Genomic DNA, 20837 nt, shown 5'->3' on the forward strand with positions numbered 1-20837 from the left:
CTAGAAAAAAAAGATTTCACCATCAAGCCAGTATGAAGAGTAAATAACGCCCACTAAGCCCCCACCGCCACCCTCTGCCCTCCCACAATCCCATTATCTTTTTCATCAGGCCCCCACTAATTTTCTCGCTCTCTGTTTTTATGAGGTGTAACCATTTTTAGTTTTACAGTAATGGAGGGGCTCATTATCCGTCCATTTCATAATCCCTGCATGTGCGACTCCACGCTTTGGATCTGTGACTTTCTCCCCGCTCTGAGGTGCATTTAAAGGCACACCACCCTTACCAAAGCTTCTGGAAATAAGATGTTTAGGTCATTAACTTTTATCCCTTGACTGGGTGAGCCATTTACAAGAGAATGCCAGGACCACATAATCATAAAAATCTCTTAAGATCCAGAAATGGTAACGAGGAAAATGAATAAAAAAGTGCTGATTTTTTTGTAAGTGTGTGCATGTTTGTACACTATCAAACAGAGAAATTGTTCAATGACCTTGTCTTCTTTCTGGTTCCTTTGAGACAAACCAGAACTGTGTCATGTGCGACAAAATATCTTGTATAACAATATTCAATACATTAGTCTGGCAAGTCAGACAAAGAAATGAAGGGATATAAATAAATGGAAGTGTGAAATGTGAATATTTTAAGTCAAATAGACCTTGTCCTTGTTAGTTAATAAGCATTACACATTCACAGTTGATGGTTGAGTAATGGTGGCCAATGCAAACCAAAAGCCACAGCAGGGTTTTTACCAGCTGAATATTATGCCTGGTGCATTGTGGGTAGTGTGACCATCCTTCGGGAATTGGGCGTGAAATCGTTGCGTCATGGCTTTATGTGTGGGTGTGTACCCTGTAATTTGGTGGTGACAACACAACAACATTAGAACAAATGAAACATTTCTTACAATATCTGATTGTAAAGTTTTTTTTATTATGAATCGAATAGATTTTAAAAATTTGTTGTGACTTTTACCCTTAAAGGTCCAGTGTATGAAATTTAGCGGCATCTAGCGATGAGGTTGCAAATTGCAATCAACGGCTCATTCCACAGCTCCCGTTCGAAGCACTATAGCGGCTGACACAGAACTAAGATGTCATCATATTTTATCTTCTTTGCTGAAGGAGATAACATATTTACGAAACACGCTCTGTAGAGCAGTTTGTCCATCTAGGGCTTACTATATTGCTGGTTAAAAACAAAGCAGAAATGTTTGAAAATAATAATAATGATAAAAATCACAGACTAGAGGCAACAGTAAAAATCAAAAGGTGAGAATTTATTAATAAGGAATAACATTGAAAAGCAATTCATATACAATAAACAATAAAAAAGCATAAACATTTTTATTCAAGTTCTGTTATATATAAATAACATCAAAACATTACATTAAATCCTCTTCATATAACCCTCTCTAAAATGTTATGTGAGTTTATGTTTTAGTCTAGAAACTTTCCTGTTCATATAAACTCACATAACATTTTAGAGAGGGTTAAGCTTAAGTTATAGTCGTGCGTGGACCTACGCCGTAACCTACGGCGTAGCCTACGTACGTAGACGACGCCGTCGTGAACATTTATGGTTCTGCGTTGAGAGTATGCGTCATACTGCAATTACACCGCCGAAACGCTAGATGGCTCTTTGTGTTTTCACGGGTTTGCTCTTCTTCGCCGATGTTTTGTGTGTATGCTAGTGTTTGCAAGCGATGGAAGCTGATCGCATCTTAACGGAGTTGGAGCTGATCGAAGTAGAAAAACAGTTACTTTTAATTAAATCACTTCAACAAAAAGCTAGAAACCAGAGATGTCGATGCTCGCCATGTTGTTCTTTTGTGGACTCTGAACTTGCCGGAAGAAGACGCCAGAGAAGAAGATGCCAGAAATGCGTAGAAGGAAGTACGATGCTGCCAAACCGACCAATCACAGCGCTTGCGGTCCGCGTAGGGTCCGCGTTGAGTTGACGCGTTGTTACATTTTTGGAGAGGTGCGCGTCAGGCTACGGCGTAGGGTACGCACAGGGTACGCGGCTCTGCGTAGGTTACAGCGTAGGTCCTACGCAGAACCATAAATTGGCCATTAGTTGTTGTGGTTCCTACTGCTTAACATGACAAAAATCCACGGAGCAGCCTCACAGAAGGGGATTCTGTTCCTGGAAGTTTGTAGACAACCGTCTGCAAAAACTCCCACACCGGTGCGCACTGCTTCGGGAAATGGATGTCCATAACATAAAAAAGTTTAAAGCATATGTCCCCACAGCACTAAGGTGTGTGTTTTGCTCGAGTGCCTGTTTGCCAACAACAACAAAGGCTTGATGGCACTGACTGTCATCCCCAAGACCAAGCACAAAGGGGAAGAGTTTTGTGAGCTCAGCCTTCTTTAAGAATTCAACCATGTTTGTCCCAACTTATTAAAAACAGAATAATCATTATTATTTTATTATGCAGTTGATTCAAATGACATTCTACACGAATTTGCATAATTAGTGCTTAAGTCTTCAGGATGCTTCTCAAATGGAAGCCTGCATCTTAAGCCCCTTTCACACCACATGGGTAATAAAAACATAACACTTCATTATGTAAGGTCTTTATCCACATCTGAAGACATACTCATGTATATTATATTGCATTTCTGTCAATAGATCCTCCAAAAATTACACGTTGGACCTTTAATCCGACCCCATTTTGAAAACTAAATTCAAAAAGTTACGTGCCTGTTTTACGGCTGTTACATGCAACGTAGGCTACAGCAGCACACATTTTTATTTCATACGATTGTTTTTTAATTAACTACTAATTACTGAATGCATTTGTGCTAATAATAAATAATTAACAGTTGAGTAACTTCTTTAATTACATTTTAACACTCTCAGTCAGTCACATATAAACTACTATAAATCAATAATTGAGAAAAATGTTCATATAATGTATAAAACGGCATTAGCATAACTAATCGCTACAATATCCATTCATGTTATACTTTAAAAGAACTGCATTCTGTTCACTTTAAGAATGTTTTTTATGTATTTGCATTGAACAATTAAGCCATTGTTTATCTAACAAGCACCAGCATTAATGGGAGCTCATTTTTCTTGCTTGGAGGCATGTGCATGCATACCTGCTAACAATATTCAGCTGTCTTCCCAGTTAAGATAATGAAGGTAATTACCTAGCTAGTGAGATTAATTAATTGGGTCTTAATTCAATTCAAAGTTTTATTGGCATGACAAAAATACAAGTGTTGCAAAATCATAAACATTCTTTGTACAAAACAGATTGTGGACCAGCATTTCCAAATTAGATTAATTCACCTCCTCTTGTAATGCACAACTGTTTGCATACTGAAAAGCAGCATGCAAATATTTAGCTTTTGTCAATTTTGTGCTGAAGGTTAATGTTGTTGTCTTTCATTTACATTACATTTACAGTACAAGAGGTATGAGAGCCTGTGGTATATTACGAATATACTCAAACTTAAGGGAGATTGTTGGGCACATTCAATACACCACAGCCCTTACGTGCCTTGTTGATTTGTATTGTAAACAGTTATATAATTATATTTATTAGAGGTGCATAGATATATCGGCCAATAGTCGATATTGGTCGATAAAATCAATTCTTCACATGGACTATCGGTCGATGATGATGTTTAAAAACAGCCAATGATCAGGGCCGATATATCCAGTCAATCAAAAGAAGATAGGAAAATGAATAAATCTGTGCTTTGTTTTTAGAATATGTTAAAAAACATCACCAGTTTGAGGTTCAATATCCATAGTCATTATATGAATTAATAACATTCAGAAAGTTAAGAAATGTTAATTCATTCTTCAGAATTGGTATCGGTGGAGAAATTTAGTATCGGTGCATCTCTAATATTTATATAATGACAATTATTCATCATATAACCTTTCCTTTAGAGGAGTAGTTCACCTTCAAAATGAAAATTCTTGTCATTTCAAACCTGTATGACTTTCATTCTTTTGCAGAATACAAAAGAAGATATTTTGAAAAATGAACAGAACAGAACAGCACAGCCCCCCATTCACTTCTATTATAACCAATGCAAGTCAATGGGGGGCTGTTAACAACATTCTTCAAAATATCTTCTTTTGTGTTCTGCGAAAGTCATACAGGTTTAAAATGACAAGAGGTAAATGGTGAATTTTCATTTTGAAGGTGAACTACTCCTTTAATATTTCTTTTTATCAGCTATTGTGGTTCTGCACAGAAGACAGGTGTGTTCTTGCTGAAAAGTGCAAGTGTTATTAACCTATACACTATTTTTGTGATGTAGACAAAATATCAGCAGAAACACAATGCTTTTCAGCCCAGATTTCTGGACAAGCAGCTCAGTTCCTCATCTGAACACCTGTACTGCTTCCACAAGAGTGTCTCTTAACCCAAAGCTGTTCCGGGGATGGTAAAACATAGACCAACTGTCTAAGCTGTGAAACATATTCCCACCCACTGCGGCTCGGCGAATGAGAAATGACTGCAGTGGCACTCCCACGGAGAGACCGAGGATTAGAATAAAAATGCAATGGGTCACTTCTCATCCCTTCTAATGAGTCTCGGATGCCCCCTTTCCTTCACCCAAACCCGCTTCCCTGGGAGGCTTCAAGGAAAGATAGAAAGCAAATGACAGTCACAGTCAAACCGTTTAATAGTTAAATGTGTTCACAGTGACATGCGCATCAGATATAAACCTGCTTTAACCGAACGTTTACCACCACGCACGCCCACACGCATAAATCTAAGGACATACCATCATTCCCCAGGACCCATTAAAGCAATTCTTTCCAGCCTCGGGACAAAGCCTCAGTCGTTCTCTCTTGATCCCTTTGAACTCAATTTAAAAGTAAATATGCTGTTCTCCTGCTGTGTGTCAAAAACATCAGGCACTCTGTAACACAGCTCTCACACACTAACCAGAACACCTCAGCGGTTTCCCCGTATAGTAGTTAGTTTGTGGCAAGAATGAAAAAAGAATATGAGAGAGAGGGAGAAAGGAAGAGAAAGCCTATGGACAATTTTCTTTTTCTCTTCGCAAGCTTTGAGTTAAGAGTCAGAGTCTCTGCTCACGGGAGTTCAGCCTTCATCTCATGCGGGCTCTGGCTGCGGTCCAAATTAAAACAATATTATAAGAAATAGAAAACATAGGCGAGGAAAACAACATCAATTGTTTTGCGAAATATTTAACACAATGTACAGAATATGGTGTCATTCAGGGACAGTTCACTCAAAGACGAATATTCTGTCATTATTTACTCACCCCTCGTGTTCCGATCGATCCCGCATGCATTTTTTAACACACTCACATGCAACGATTTATAGTGACTGCTGGACGTCGAGCTCCAGAGGGAACCATAAATGTATCATGAAAGGATTTCACCCAACATGTGCACTTTATTCAAGAAGAAAACCCATGACACTTGATGTTATTGACATCCGACCCGCACCCATGCTGCAAAGGTCTGAAATAACATGAGGTTGAGAAAATACGGGTGAACTATTCCTTTCAACGCACACGTTTAAAACACATATTTCAGTGTTGATCTATCTAAAGTGGATTATATTGAATTCATATCAAATTTACACCAGCATACACTGTGCCAAAACGTTACAGAGCACCTGCGGTTTCTCCATAATGACTTTGGCAAGAAAGTGGGCCCACTGATTCCATATCAGTGCTGTCCTGAACCCAATGTGGCTCTAAAGTACTTCAGACATCAGGCGGTTGTGTGTTCTCGGCAGCTTCAGAGGTTTCTGTGGTCACTGCCATAACATCGCAATACAGTACTGAACTGTACCGTGTAACATAAATGTACGTCTTCTTATCCAAAAATGCAGACTGAACTATATTTCTGCTGCTATTTTGTCTACAGCATGAAACCAGTGTCTAGATTAATAACACTTGAAACCTGCTCATGTACAGATGTTTTTTTACCTGCTTTAACATTTTGAAAAGGTCTTTCACAAAGCTATAATAATAGCATAAAAAGTACATACTGTTTAACTTTTTTGTGTATTTTCTAAACGGCAAACTAACCAAACTCTTCTCAAAAGCAAACATTTTTGTCAAATATTTAGTGCTAATAATTATAATAATAATACATTTTCAATACATTTATTATTATTATTAATAGTGATGATACTGATGCTGATGATAATAATAATAATACTCAATAACAATAATAATACAATTAGCAAATATTTTTGTCAAATATTTAACGCTAATAATAATAATCATAATAATAAACATTGTAATAATAATACATGTTCAATACATTTATTATTATTATAAATAGTGATGATACTGATGCTGATGATAATAATAATAATACTCAATAACAATAATAATAAAATTAGCAAATATTTTTGTCAAATATTTAACGCTAATAATAATAATCATAATAATAAACATTGTAATAATAATACATTTTCAATGTGTTTATTATTATTATTATTAATGGTAATAATAATAATACAGATTATAAAAATAAATGTATTGAAAATGTATTATTATTATTATACTCAATAACAACAACAATAATAATAACATTTTCAACAAATTATTTACTTATTATTTACATCCACAGATAGTTTGAATAAGTGTCATAATCTGCTGTGTAATTTGCTACTTGATTTTCCCACAATATATTAGTTAAACACTGTGTTTCTTTCCACCTGAAACGAATGATTTTCTTTCTCCCTAATTACATCTTTTTCTCTCTTGAAACGCTGGAAGGTTAAGATTTGGATTAGGCTTGATTAGTCTCTGTTCCTGCCATTATGCTCTTGGCAATCTCTCAGAACACAAAGTGATGTTGAACTGGCTTGGGGTCGAGAGGAATTGGATTAGTTTCGACCAGTCGAAGCGGCGGGATCTGGCAGCAATGACACTGATTCATTGGAAATGTCCTTTTGGAAATGTTGCACAGTAAGTACCTAACTTTAAATCTGTGGATAGATTAGCAGTTAATGTAAATAAAAGTAATACAGTCCGTCATAATTGAAGACTGCTGCAGCCTGTTCTCATTTTACAAGAATATGAAAATTGAGCTCTATACATGATTACAACACATTTTATGACGACAACCATTTTAGAACCTTTGGAATGAAATTATTCAATGTAGTAATGGAAGCTGATCTCAGAGCAGGTCAACTGGATGTTTGGATCTTTAGCATAGGGGTGAATGTATGGAAAGGTTTGTGGAACAAAATTCAACATCAGTGACAAGACAAATGGCCTAACAGATAAAAACAGTACAGTCAATGCAATTTGTATCACACACTTCCTGTAAAGTATTATGTTACCGTCTTATCAGGCTTGACATTTATAGAGATCAGTAAAAGAGATGAAGTCAGAATGAGGAGGAGATTGAAAGGGGGGTAAGATTGGGTAATGGAAACTTTAGATATGGCAAGTCAAAGAAACGGCATCAGTGTGCGGCATTCTAAGCGAGCTAGCAGATGCACATTCCAGATCTGTCAGATCTACTTTCCTTATTTTCGTTTTAACTGTAATCCAACACAACTAAACCAACCAATGGTTGAGTACTGTAAAGATATGCACATATGTTGTAAACTGTGCCACTCTATAAAAAAGGTGTGTAAATGACAAAATACTGATGGGAAGACATATATACTGGTCATAATAAATGTAGAACTGAACATAAAAAACTGTTGGTAGGGACAGAAACTATAAAAGGATATCATCATCTGCATACTCAATGCATTCTAATGCCTCTTGATTTGGTTGCATTAGCGCTGAAATTCAAAAGCGAACATATACAGTAAAATTGCAAATGCATTTTGTCACGTACAAACTCACTTGACCGCATTACATCGTAATTATGACTTCAGATCTCATAAGTAGAAAATTCTCCAGGTGGGCTTGAAGTGAGCTGGTGGTGAATGTTTGTCTATTCAACTTTTTCAGAAATCTCAGACCCTAAAACAAGCCACACGCAAGGAAAACATCATCTCTAATTTCCATCAGGACTGAAATGAATAACATCTAAATTTGCATTCAGTGGTACATCTGGTCCAGAAGGCAAAACGTAACGGTTAAACTGTTGATCTTGCTATGAAACTGAAAGTGTGCCATCAGAGAGCTGGCATTTCATTTGACTGGTACTCAGAAAAAACACTAAACCTCACTAAATACGGTAATAATTTAGCTTTCGCTTGGAAGCGGCTTGTTGATTTAGGTGATGATGTAGTTCAGTTCATGCCACCCATGCATGTACTTATGAATATTTGTTTAATTAGTGTAATTGTGCAGCCTGGGAGAGAGTCAGGCCCAAAATCAAGAGAGGTTAAAGCCTGCAGTTTATTGCATTTACTTCCAAAGTGGGTTAGATTTTTTAAATATATATAGTCTACTTTTTTGGTGGTTGTATATTTGAGGCTAAAAGACTACAAACAAACTTCATTGCCAAAAGCACTTTCAAAAGCATCACACACATAACACATACAATTTTATCCTTCACTGGCTTCTAGTAAATGGTTTGATAATATAAAAGGTCAAAGTATAAATACAGATCCAATGGGTTTTGTTTTAGGCGTTTTCATGAGCTTCAGAAATAAATTCAAACCTGTCATTCAATTGTCGTTTGTTGGTATTTCCTGAGGGAAAAGTCACTGTTTACAAGGCAGAAAAAGAATAGTGTTAATGTTTGAGGTAAGTTCAAGTTTTGGTTCTGAAATGCTGCATAAGAGATACATTAAAGTGATGAAAACGCTGTCATCATTTACTAACCCTTGTCATGTGAAACCTGTATGACTTTTCTTTTCTACAGAACACAAAAAATATTTTGAAGAAAGTTGGTAACTGAACAATGACGGTAGCCATTGACTCCTACTGAATTGGACACAAACATTCAACCAACGTTCTTCAAAATATCTACTTTTGTGTTCTGCAGAAGAAACAAAGCCAAACAGGTTTGACATGACAAGAGGGTGAGTAAATGATTGAATGTGCACAGCTTATGTCACAATGACAGAAGGTTACCTTTAAAAATGTATTTTAAATAAGCAAATTTAATATTGACACACACATCAATAAAGAAGAGAGTAATGAAGTAGGAATGCAATAAAATAAAGTCATTTTTAGTTAGGCTTCATTAATTTTGGTGTCATGTAAGTTGAGGTGGCTATAGCAACCACTGGTCAAACAGAGGAAATATTAAAAATATGTTGTGACACTTTGGCTGTGAAACTCTTGGCTCTCTCAACAAACTTCACACTGACACTGAACATTCATATTTCCTCTCTCTCGCAATGTGTGTGTGCGCGATCACACGGTTATAGCGTTTGAAGAACAACAAACAAGAGGAAATGTTTTACTACACCTCTGTATCACCATGCTGACTTCAAAAAATGCTATCCATTCCACTGCTGTGTGTGTGTGTGTGCGTGCGTGCGTGCGTGTGTGTGTGTGTGTGCACACAGATCTATCTACTTGTGAGAGCCAAATAAAAAAGTGCAAAATAGTGAAATATTTGAAAACGCTCTACCTGACCTTCCTCAATATGGAATATTTGGACCGCTAGATGGCGCACTTTCGAAACAACAACAAGAGGCGAAGCTAAATGACGTCATGTAGGAGAGTGGAATTTCACGTTTTCACCATCCAGAGGCGTATGGAGATCGCACATCATGTTCACGGACGAGGTAATGAATGAATTTTATTTTATGTCATCGTAATGAATTAGCTTGCAAGAAATGTGGAATGTAATGCTATAGCCCGAGACTGATATTGGACTTTGTCAATTGATTTGGTAGCGTAATGCTACACTGTTTTACGTGTTTAAACAGTCATACAGTCGTCATTTAAAAAGTAAATTTGAACGAAAGCACAGTATTTACAAGTAACGTTACTGGCTACATATTTTTGTGCAACATATACTGTATTTCATAGGGTAACTGCATTCATAACTATTCAAATAATCTGTGCATGAGTATTTCGTGTACAATAAAAAAAAATGCTTACCTGTCTATTAAAACACATGCGAGAGCGGAGACTCTGTCGAGACTCCGGTCGCGAAGTTGGTCGCGAAGCTCTCTCCATTTAGAAAACGCCACGCCGATATTAATCCTTGTTTTATTTCTTCGTTTGTCCATAAGCCTGCTTACCTCATTTGGCCTACATTTACGCTTTTTGGGTTTCCTTTACTAGCCAAAGAGTAATCGTGATCCATAATAACAGAACAACAGATGCTGCGTCCCAGATGCTGTATAACCACTTCCGCATTTGCGTGTTGCCGTAGTTTCTACAACCGGAAACTGAGGGTACTGCGGAGCAGCGGATATTAAGTCACTGATATGCGACAAATAAAAGGGAGACAAGGGACGTGCCATTATTTTAAATAGGAATTTCTCTGGATTTGCACATTCTTGGGAACATTTGGGATAATGCAAGTACACAACTGCATGAAATATATCACACTGTGCAAGTGATTTTTGGATATTTCATAACAAAATGATTCCATATTGTGGCTTTAAAAAGTAAAAAATACAAACACCAAAGCTTGAATTTACAGTGTTGCTGGTCCAAACACTTATAAACTCAATTTAGTGACTTTTTAAAATATCACACCACAACGTTATAAAAAGTCTGTTTAATGTTAAAATTATGAAATAAATTCTTATGATGACTCTTAGGATGAGGAATGTGCATTGACCTTGACCGTCTGAGCCACAACACATCATTTGTCTCAAAAGCAGCCAAGAGGAAAGTCTGTGTGTATTTGGCCAGGGCGCTTGCCCAAAGACGTAAGTCACACATACTGTAACTCACTCATCTTGTTCATTTATTATCACAATATTAATCACAAAAAAGAGAGGTGTTACCTCTCAAACTTTAGCTTTGCAATTTCCATCGCATCACTTTCCAGAGACAGACTGCAGTCTGTATCCAATTTCTGATCAAATTCATAATCCATGTCATTTCACTTCTCACTTAAGTAACAGAATAATGCAAAAAGCAGTAGATGGGTAATTTAGGGGCTTAATGAACTCATTTATCGCATTGTTAGGCACAATAAAGGCAGGTTGTTCCGCAACTGCTCCTGTTAATGCGGTTGAGCAGAGGTTCCGGAGGTCACAGGGAAATTAGGCTCTGACAGACAGAATGATTAGACATGCTTGAGATTACCTGTCGCTCTCTCTCGCTCTCTTCATCCGTGTGGTATCAGGATTCTGTCACATTGCGGTGTTATATTGCTCATGAACCAACACATGTTGACCTTTATTCCCTGATCTCATCTGTCCTGTCTAGTACCTATAATTGAAGGAAAATAGATAGAGGGAGCCACACTTTATTTTGCTTAGTAATAGTTGCATTTGCACTACAGTTTTTAAGGAGAGAGAGAGAGATAAAAAGAGAGAGAGAATATTATTCATTGTGTGATGAGACAAACATTTTAAAAGTGTACTAAACAAATATTTGCTCTTGACGGCCAATAACTCAAGCAACAGACATTAAGTAGTTCTATCTCTTGTCCTCTGTAACATCGTCTAGGACACAAAACAGCTGTACAAATACACATGCAAAACGTACACTAGCACGTTAATAGCATATATTTCAGACATTTTCTCACTCACACACACGTGCACGCTGTTTTGTCAGTAAAGTCCGGTGTTTTACTGCACTCATAAAGAGTTAGAGGTGACCTTGGTAAGGACCATTCAGAAATGATGTAATATTAGTTGCAATAAAAGATGTCAAGAATACATTTATAAAAAGCATTCCAAACTCGTATTCATCATGAAATGTGCCATTAAAACAATGGCCAGGGTTTTACAAAGTGTGCTTTGTCCTCCGAGAGCTACGGCAATCTATTAAAGAACAAATGTTCACATGTTAAAACTCTTAGACTTGCCCTTGACAAACGAACAGATACCACAGTAAATGTATGAAAGAATCCTTTAACATTTACATTTAGCAGATGCTTTTATCCAAAGCAACTTACAAATGAGGTAAACAATAGAAGCAATTGTTTAAATTGTTTAAAGCATTTAGTTTCATGTCTATGCTATATTGTATCATACCCGCTTGTTTTTTTTATTCTTGCAAGCAAAAGGGATAAGTAAAGCCAAACATTAAGAAATTATTATTTTATTATTCCATTTATTTAATTTTAATTTAATTATTTTTTGAATTAATAATAATTTAATTAATAGTAATTAAATAAAACAAAAAAGAATCAAAGCAAAGCAAAGCAAAACTAAAGAAAAAACTAAACATTCCATCTAAACAATTGGGATGTTTGGTCATCGTGTTTAAAAAAACTGAGAAAGAAAGAGAACGCGAGAGAGACTACACTGTACGAAGGAGGAAGGAAAGCATCTGTCAAAACAAAGCCATCACCTGATGAATGGATGACTTTGCTCTTCCTGTAGAAGCAAAGAAACATTTTAGGTGTATCATTTGAAATTTGGCTCAAATTCCCTTTTTCTGTGGCTGACTGTTCTGACAGGCCCTCATTGCCAGGATATTATCACTCTATTTTTCATTCTTTATGATTTTAAACGATGAGAAATGTTATGTTATATGATTCTGATCTTCAGGCTGTTCTATGTGCCAGAACACAGTTTATCTAACCCCTTCATGTGTATCTCCTGTTTCCTTACTTGCGTCAACGCGATGGGAAGGGCCTTCCTTTCTGTGTGTGTGTTTTAGACTTTCATGGACATCCTTGTCAGCTCAAACTGATACCTGTCTTCAATTCAAGTAAGAGACTCATCTTTACATATACAGCCGTGTAAAAAGTTAAGAGACCATTTCAAAATAATTTTCAGTTTTTCTGAATTTACTATGTATGTTTAGGAAAAATGAACATTTACATTTACTAACAATACTTCTCCCAAAATTCAAATAAAATGAATAAATTGCTCCGGATACAAAACCACGACAAAAGAAAACAAGCACATGTGTAACTAAGCATTTTTGACAATTGTGAAAACTAACCCCAGTCTTCCATATTATTATCTAGTAAATTTCAGAAGGATTTCAATGTGTCTGTCTTTCACTGTTGGCTTTTGTTTACCAAAACCTACAATTAATCTTTTCTCATGACAGAAGACACAGAAAGTATTCCGCGTAGCACACATTAATAAACACACACACAAACATTGAACTACAACGAGATTTACAATCCTGACAAGTCTGTGACATTTAACAGACATTTACGTGGGCAAAAAGGGAAAATATGTCCTTCATCTAGCAGCTTGTCTTGTAGAAACGTCATCAGGACCATCGGCAATCATTAGCATCAGTGATTTCAGCAAGTACTCTCCCAAAACCCTGTTTCACTCAGAAAACGTGTTTTTATAAAGATAAGACTTCAACACATGAGAAAATGGTGACATTAAATGAATAACTAAAGACCATAGCTGGGGGGAGTTTAGATTAATGCAAAAAATATAAATAAATAAATTAAAAAATATAATTAAGTACATGCACAGACATCTAAAACAAGCTGTTCAAAACCATCTCTTGCATTCCTTTTCCTTCAGAAAAAAATATATTTGCTCCGTATTCTAATAAGGATCACACAATTCTTCTCCAATCATATAGAACGTACTAAAATATATGTGTGATTTGCAAGTGTAATATAGTTGGAATCTGATTAATCACATTTCCTGTCAGAGCTGTATTCTTTTTGGCCTTCAGATAACACTCACGGGGCTGATTTTCATATGAAAACCAATGGAACGCTTTGTTTTCTGTGCAACAAAAGGGAGACTTTTTTATTTTAAGCCACTAATGTCTTCAACATTGAATTAAGTGTCATTTTGACTCGAGTTCGTGCTAGCAGGACTAAAATAAAATAAAACAAAAGAAAAGAGGTAAGAAGAAAAATATAAATAATAGTTGTTCTTAATGTGGCTGTTGGAGATAAAGAAGCTGCTCTGTAAAAAGAAATAAAAAACTGAAAGTTACACTTGAAAAAAAAGTCAGCCGCAGCTGTGACTTTCAAATTTTCATTTGAACAAAATATTGTAACAGTTTGGTGCACTGTCGTATAATATAATATTTTAATGGCATGAATATTATAATCTGGTAATACTTTAAAATAAGGTGCTTGTGACGAGGGAGGCATGACGAGAGCCGTGGGAGGAAGAAGCGAGGCCGGGACGCGATTGATAATGAGTGTCAGCTGGGCGTCATTCCGGCCTCGTATCTCTCACGGAGGAGCGGAAGCATAAAAGGATGAAAGGCAGGAGAATACGGCGAGAGAGGACCAGGCCCGGACATTAGTTAAGTTTTGTTTAAGTTTGTTTATGTTCTTGTTGCCGGCAGTCGTCCGCGAGGGGCTGCCGGCCTGTTTTATTGATGTTTATTGTTTATTTATTTTGAATTAAAAATGTTTGATTGTTCGCCGGTTGCAGCCTCCTTCCTTCCGTTTTATTGAGCTATATTACAGTGCTATTTGTTAACAATTAGTTAATGCATTAGCTAACATGAACTAACAATTAACAATACTTAAAAAGCATTTCTTAATATTAATTCATGTTAATTTCAGCATTTGCTAATCCATTATTAAAATCAAACATTGCTACTGTTAACATTTACATTTAGCAGAAGCTTTTATCCAAAGCGACTTACAGGGAGTTCAGGCAGCAATAAGCGATATGTCATACAGGAGCAATAATACAATAGGTGCTAATACAAAGTTACTAGTTTCAACAAAAGCTAGACCTCTAACTGTTGAGAGAAAGAGAGGGTTAGTGTTTTTTTTTTCCTTTTTCTTTCAAGTATTCACAGAAGAGATGGGATTTAAGTAGTTTTTTGAATGTTGTGAGAGATGTGGTTGACCGGACTGAGTTAGGAAGAATGTTCCACCAGGAAGGAGTTGTGAAGGAGAATGAGCGGGAAAGCGATTTACTGCCCTTATAAGAAGGCAGTACAAGACGCTGCTGGTTTGCTGAACGCAGGGTTCTTGGTGGGGTGTAGAAGTGTAGGAGGGTGTGGAAGTATGCCGGTGCAGATCAAGTGATAGCCCTGTAGGCAAGCATTAGTGACTTGAATCTGATACAGGCTTCAACCGGTAGCCAGTGGAGAGAGATGAAAAGGGGCGTCACATGAGCCCTTTTGGGCTGTTGGAAGATGAGGCGTGCTGCTGCGTTCTGAACCAGCTGGAGCGGTTTGATAGCCTTTGCAGGAAGACCAGCAAGGAGAGCATTGCAGTAGTCCAACCTTGAGATTACCAGGGCCTGGACAAGGAATTGTGCCGCATGCTCAATGAGATAGGGTCTAACCTTTCTAATATTGAATAAGGCATATCGGCATGACCGCATTGTCTTTGCAATGTGATCATTGAAGGACAGCTGTTCATCAAATATGACTGTGAGGTTCCTGGCTGTTTTGGAAGGAGTGATTGTGATATTGCCAAGTTGGATGGTGAGATCGTGTTGCACCGTGGGGTGTGCCGGAAACACGAGTAGTTCTGTCTTGGAAGGGTTCGGCTAGAGGTGATGCTCTTTCATCCAAGCTGAGATGTCTTCTAGGCAGGCTGTAATGCGAGGTGCTACAGTGGTATCGTCTTGGTGAAACGAGATGTAGATCTGGGTGTCGTCAGCATAACAGTGATATGAGAAGCTGTGTGCCTGTATGATGGGTCCCAAGGATGTCGTGTAGATAGGAAAAAAGCAGCGATCCAAGCAACGATCCCTGAGGGACCCCAGTGATCATGTGGTGAGTAGTGGACAGCGAGCCCCTCCATGACACCCTGAAGGATCTGTTAGAGAGGTAGGATTTGAACCAGTGGAGAGGAGTGCCTCAGATTCCTAGAGATGACAGGGTTGCTAGCAGTTAACATTAGTTAATGCACCATGAACTAACATGAATAACTGTATTGACATGAATTTAAATAAACAAGGATTAATAAATGCTGAAAAATTAAATTGTTCATTGTTGACTAATGCATTTACTAATGTTAATAGCACCTTATTGTAAAGTGTTACCAATAATCTAAATAAACCAGATCTTGAACTGCTAATATCTGGTAACTGATAATTTTATTACTAATAATAAATGAGGTAAATGGAAGCCACATGTTCATTTACATTTTATTTATATTTGTTTTTTATATTATAATAAGTAAGATTGTAATAGGTTGTGGGTTTGATTGCCAGAGAACACACAAACTGCTAAAAAATGTATAACCGAAATGCACTGTCACTTTAACTTTTCTTCACTTTGACTTTAAATTAATTTCTGCCAAATGCATAATTGTAAATAATTTACACTTTAAATATATAAAGTGAACTATAAAAATAAAGGAGCAACGTGGAGATGGCAGCCAAAAGGAAAGTCTGAATTGCAACCAACCATTCACTCCACCCCTCACTTTCGAAGCACTACGGTGGCTGACACAGGAAAAAGATGTTGTGTTTTCACTTCTTTGCCGAAGGAGATAACGTATTTACAAAACGTGTTCTGTAGAGCAGTTTATCCATTTAGGGCTACTGTAGAAACAACATGGTGGATTCCATGTAAGGGGACCCGCGGTGTATGTAGATAGAAATAACTCATTCTAAGGTAATAAAAACATAACGCTTCATTATGTAAGGTCTTTATACACCTCTGAACACATAGTTATGTCTAAAGTGGACTATAATAAAGTATAACCTCATAAGAAACATTTATACATTGGTATAAGCGTATAATGCTGTGTCAAACAAAACAGTACAGGAATCAGCAGGCAGTTTTATTTTCACCGGATGACTGATGGCTCAGACCGTTTGTGTGGTGAGACGTCATGACGACAGCGCTGTAAACAATCTGCCGGTCCTACCTCAAAGACGCTGATGTAAGTCAGCGCACACATACACACGCAAACTCACGCTTCTACTGATGAAAACAAATAGGAGTTGTCTCATCTAGATTGATGCTGCCTTTAGGGGTGCACACTGACTCTACACACCGACACATAGCTCATTGCCAAATATTACTTATCCAAAATTTCGGCTCACATTCCACCCCCAAAAAAGAGGAATTATTTCAGGAGCCACAGATGGGAAAAGAAAAAGAACAGCAAACAGTGAGGTGAGTCAGACAGCATTAAAACCTTAAAATATACACAAGTCTGCATGAAGGTTTGACCTTTAACCCTACTGATCACCTTAACCCTGTCTATAAATCGTCATTAATCACACACACACACGCTATATCATACGGTTCATAAGCAGTACTTCACTTCTTTGTTGAGTTGCCAGGTTAACGTTTACATTATTTATACAGACTTCTGTACTGTATGGTACAAACCAGACGTCACATGGCTTTACTGAGTTTGTTTACATCTTCATAAACTTTCTCAGTGTGTGCGAGGGAGAAAGAGATGGAACAGGCAATTCGACACAAGCACTCTGTTTTAATTAGGCTGAAAGTGACTGGCTACCCAGACCATAAATTTGGAAAGGAGATCACGACATACACAAACACACACCCACATAGTGATGGTTCAGAAACGACATCCTCCCGAGACCCAGCAATAAAAAAGGTTTGCGAATTTTGTCTTTTTTGTCATTACAGTATTTAATGCAAAAATTTGTGAGATTTACTTTATTTAGTGCATTTAATCTAATTGAGTGTTTTGAAGTTTTGCCTAGAAGTCTCTACTTCCACTAAACATAAATTAACTAAACTTTGCAAAGTTTCTTGCTATAAAGAGAGTTACGTGAGGATTTATGAACTACTTAACTTCCTTATTTAGTGACTAGTTTTCGTATAAACGTGTTTTGGGATCAAATTTTTAATTTAGCTTTGACCATAGTCAACTGTAGGGATTTTCATCTTTTTTAAATATTTTTTTATTATTTTAATTACATTTTGTATCCTTGTCTGTACACCTGATCCCATCTAGTGGAGATAAGTGTGTTTTGGAGCCTTGCCTGTTATCCCATCTGTCAATTTGCAGCTGTACTGTAGGTATATAGCTGATGTTGAGTACTTAACGGAGAGATCATTATATATGAGTGCAGAAGGTGTACCCAATGAAGGCAGGTGAGCAAGAATACTCAATAGCAAAAAACAGAGAAAAGACGAAAGGAGAACAACAGCATTCATCCATTGTTTGATCTGTTCCTAGGATTAATGCAGGCCTGTGTCTACAGGGATTTTTTAAGCAAACATACTGTAAGAGCACTCTCGGTTTAAACTGTTATAGAAAATACACAGGGGCTCTGGAGCGATCTGAAAGGTGAGGGCGGAGTGTGAAAAACCCTATTAACTTTACTCATGAATATTCACGAGGTGATGTAACATTCAGGCAGTAGTCCTTGCTGAAAGGCAGGTAAATGAGCGTGTAGTAGATTACTGCTCAACGCATGCACATTTATTTTAGAGCACTGCTTAGGTTTTTGTTGAGTCTTAAGGTCAGCATTTTAAAAGTGGGCAGAGGGCACATGTCCACCTTAGTTATGATGGTTATCACGCCTCTAATGAGGCAGACAAACAGACAATAAAATATAGGCAACAAAAAGTCCTGCACTTAGTAATAATGCATCAGTCTTCTCATTTGCAGTCACAGCCTTCTGCTTTTATGCCTTCAACACACACACATGATAGCATTTGATTTATGACCTCATCTGATGCACAGAGAATTTCAATAGGAATTATCTCACTCCATACTGCTATCTACTGTTGCTCCTGGATAAAGCTGACGATAACTGGTGGTCTAGAATAAGTTTTTAAGCAAATCCAAATACTGACTTTAAAGGAACGGTTTACCCAAAAATGAAAATTCTGTCATCATTTACTCACCCTCAAGTTGTTTCAAATCTGTATAAATTTGTTCTGATGGACACAGAGAAAGATATTTGGAAGAATGCTTGTAACCAAACAGTTCTTGGCCACCATTGACTGCCATAGTAGGAAAAATAGATGTATAAATATTGCTGTTCCGTTGAACACGAAAGAAGATATTTTGAAGAATGTAGGAAAGCAAACAGTTCTGGGGCACTTTCCATTACCATTGTAATTTTTCCTACTATGGTAGTCAACGTGACCAAGAATTGTTTGGTTACAAGCATTCTTCCAAATATCTTCCGCTGTGAACAAAGACATTTATACAGATATGTAACAACTTGGGGGTTGAGTTAATGATGACAGAATTTTCATTTTTGAGTGAACTGTCCCTTTAATGGTTGAACACAACATCTTCCTACATTGCTCACTGTCTGCATGCTCAGAAAAAAATCTCTTTAATTTATAAACTAACATTTTTAAATAAATAAGGTATGGTGTAACTCAGGATTGAAAATTATTTTTATTAAGTTTTGGTAGCATTAAAAACGAGTTTTAAAATCCACGTGAAAAAAACGTAGATCTTTTAGATTACACACATACTCACATTTCTAAGTCCAGAAACACTCCTTTATCAAGTATGTACAGTTTGAAAGTCATCTAGCCAATGCAAATTCTCTCTACATTTTCATTTCGTGTCTCTGTCCTCATTTGTTGAAAAAAAAGTACTCTAAGGAAATGTTCCATAAAAATAATGTCTACAAAAATAGGGTTGTGGTAAAAAAAAATGGGGGTAATTGTTCGAGATCCTCCATAATACAAGTCTGTGCTTTCAAGGTTTTTTCCTCAAATTTTTTTGTAGGCTCCTTGGCTAATTGAGAGAAGCCCCTGGGGGTCTGTGGACCCGGTTTAACATATGCTTATCTACGGTAATTCCTTTCATCTTAAGAACAATAGAGACCAAAGATATGTCCTCCCTCTAGATAGCTACGAGGACGTGAGTGTGTGCAGGTTTCTTTCTAGTTCACTGCCTTTGTGCTCTAATTCCTCTGGAAAAGATGCATGAATGCAGAGATCAATGTGATCCTCTCAGACTGATTGTGTCCAGTTTATTAGATGAAGAAGCGACTGCTGTGCCCGTATGCCAGCTGCTGCCCACCTACCAAGATGAGCTGCTCTATTAGCCTTTACAATGAACACACAGAGCCGCTCTGCCTGAACATCTATTCAGTTAAACATCAGTAGACAGTCTACATCCTTACATTTTTAGATAGACCATCCACTGTGCTCTCAGTTATGCACTCGCACCCAAATTATGTGCCAACCATTTCTTTGTCTCTTTGAAATTCATTCAATTTATGTAAAACCAAATTTGAATTCAGCCTCAACACTTGACACCATTTTCTTTTTATATTTAATATAGACAGTTACATCTTAACAACATAAACAAATGTTACTGTGCATGCGCACTTTTGTGACTCCAACTGAACTTCCGGTTTACATTTACAAACAATAGAGTGCCTGTAGATTATTTCTGATAACATCAAAAGAAACCGAGAAGAACCGTTACTTGGCTAAACTTGTTTCTCCAATATTTTGAATTTAGACCGCGATACCAAGCTCAACCGCTACACTGTAAAACTTTGCTGTAGTTTTGCAGCAGGTTTGCCAGTAACTTACTGTAGATTTCATTTGAAAATTTTGTTTTAAAGATAAACTTACCTATGTCTTATATTTTCTTCCATTAAACAAGACTAAATATCTTAGGCCACACTTCTTGTTATGTAAATGTATAGTAATTTAAGACATTTCAAGGTCAAGTTTTTACTACTCAACTCAACTCAACTTTATTTATATAGCGCTTTTACAATTTTCATTGTTACAAAGCAGCTGCACATGAGACACATTGACTACAAGCAAAACAATCAAAGTTGTACCTGCAAAAACAAGAAAAGGTTGAAAACACAGAAAACAGACAAACCCACACACAAAACACTCCACACACACAACACGCACACGCACCAACACACACAGACACAGAGACACACACACACACACACACACAACACACACACACACACACG

Source organism: Triplophysa rosa, linkage group LG6, assembly GCF_024868665.1.
Source record: "Triplophysa rosa linkage group LG6, Trosa_1v2, whole genome shotgun sequence".
Taxonomy (NCBI): domain Eukaryota; kingdom Metazoa; phylum Chordata; class Actinopteri; order Cypriniformes; family Nemacheilidae; genus Triplophysa; species Triplophysa rosa.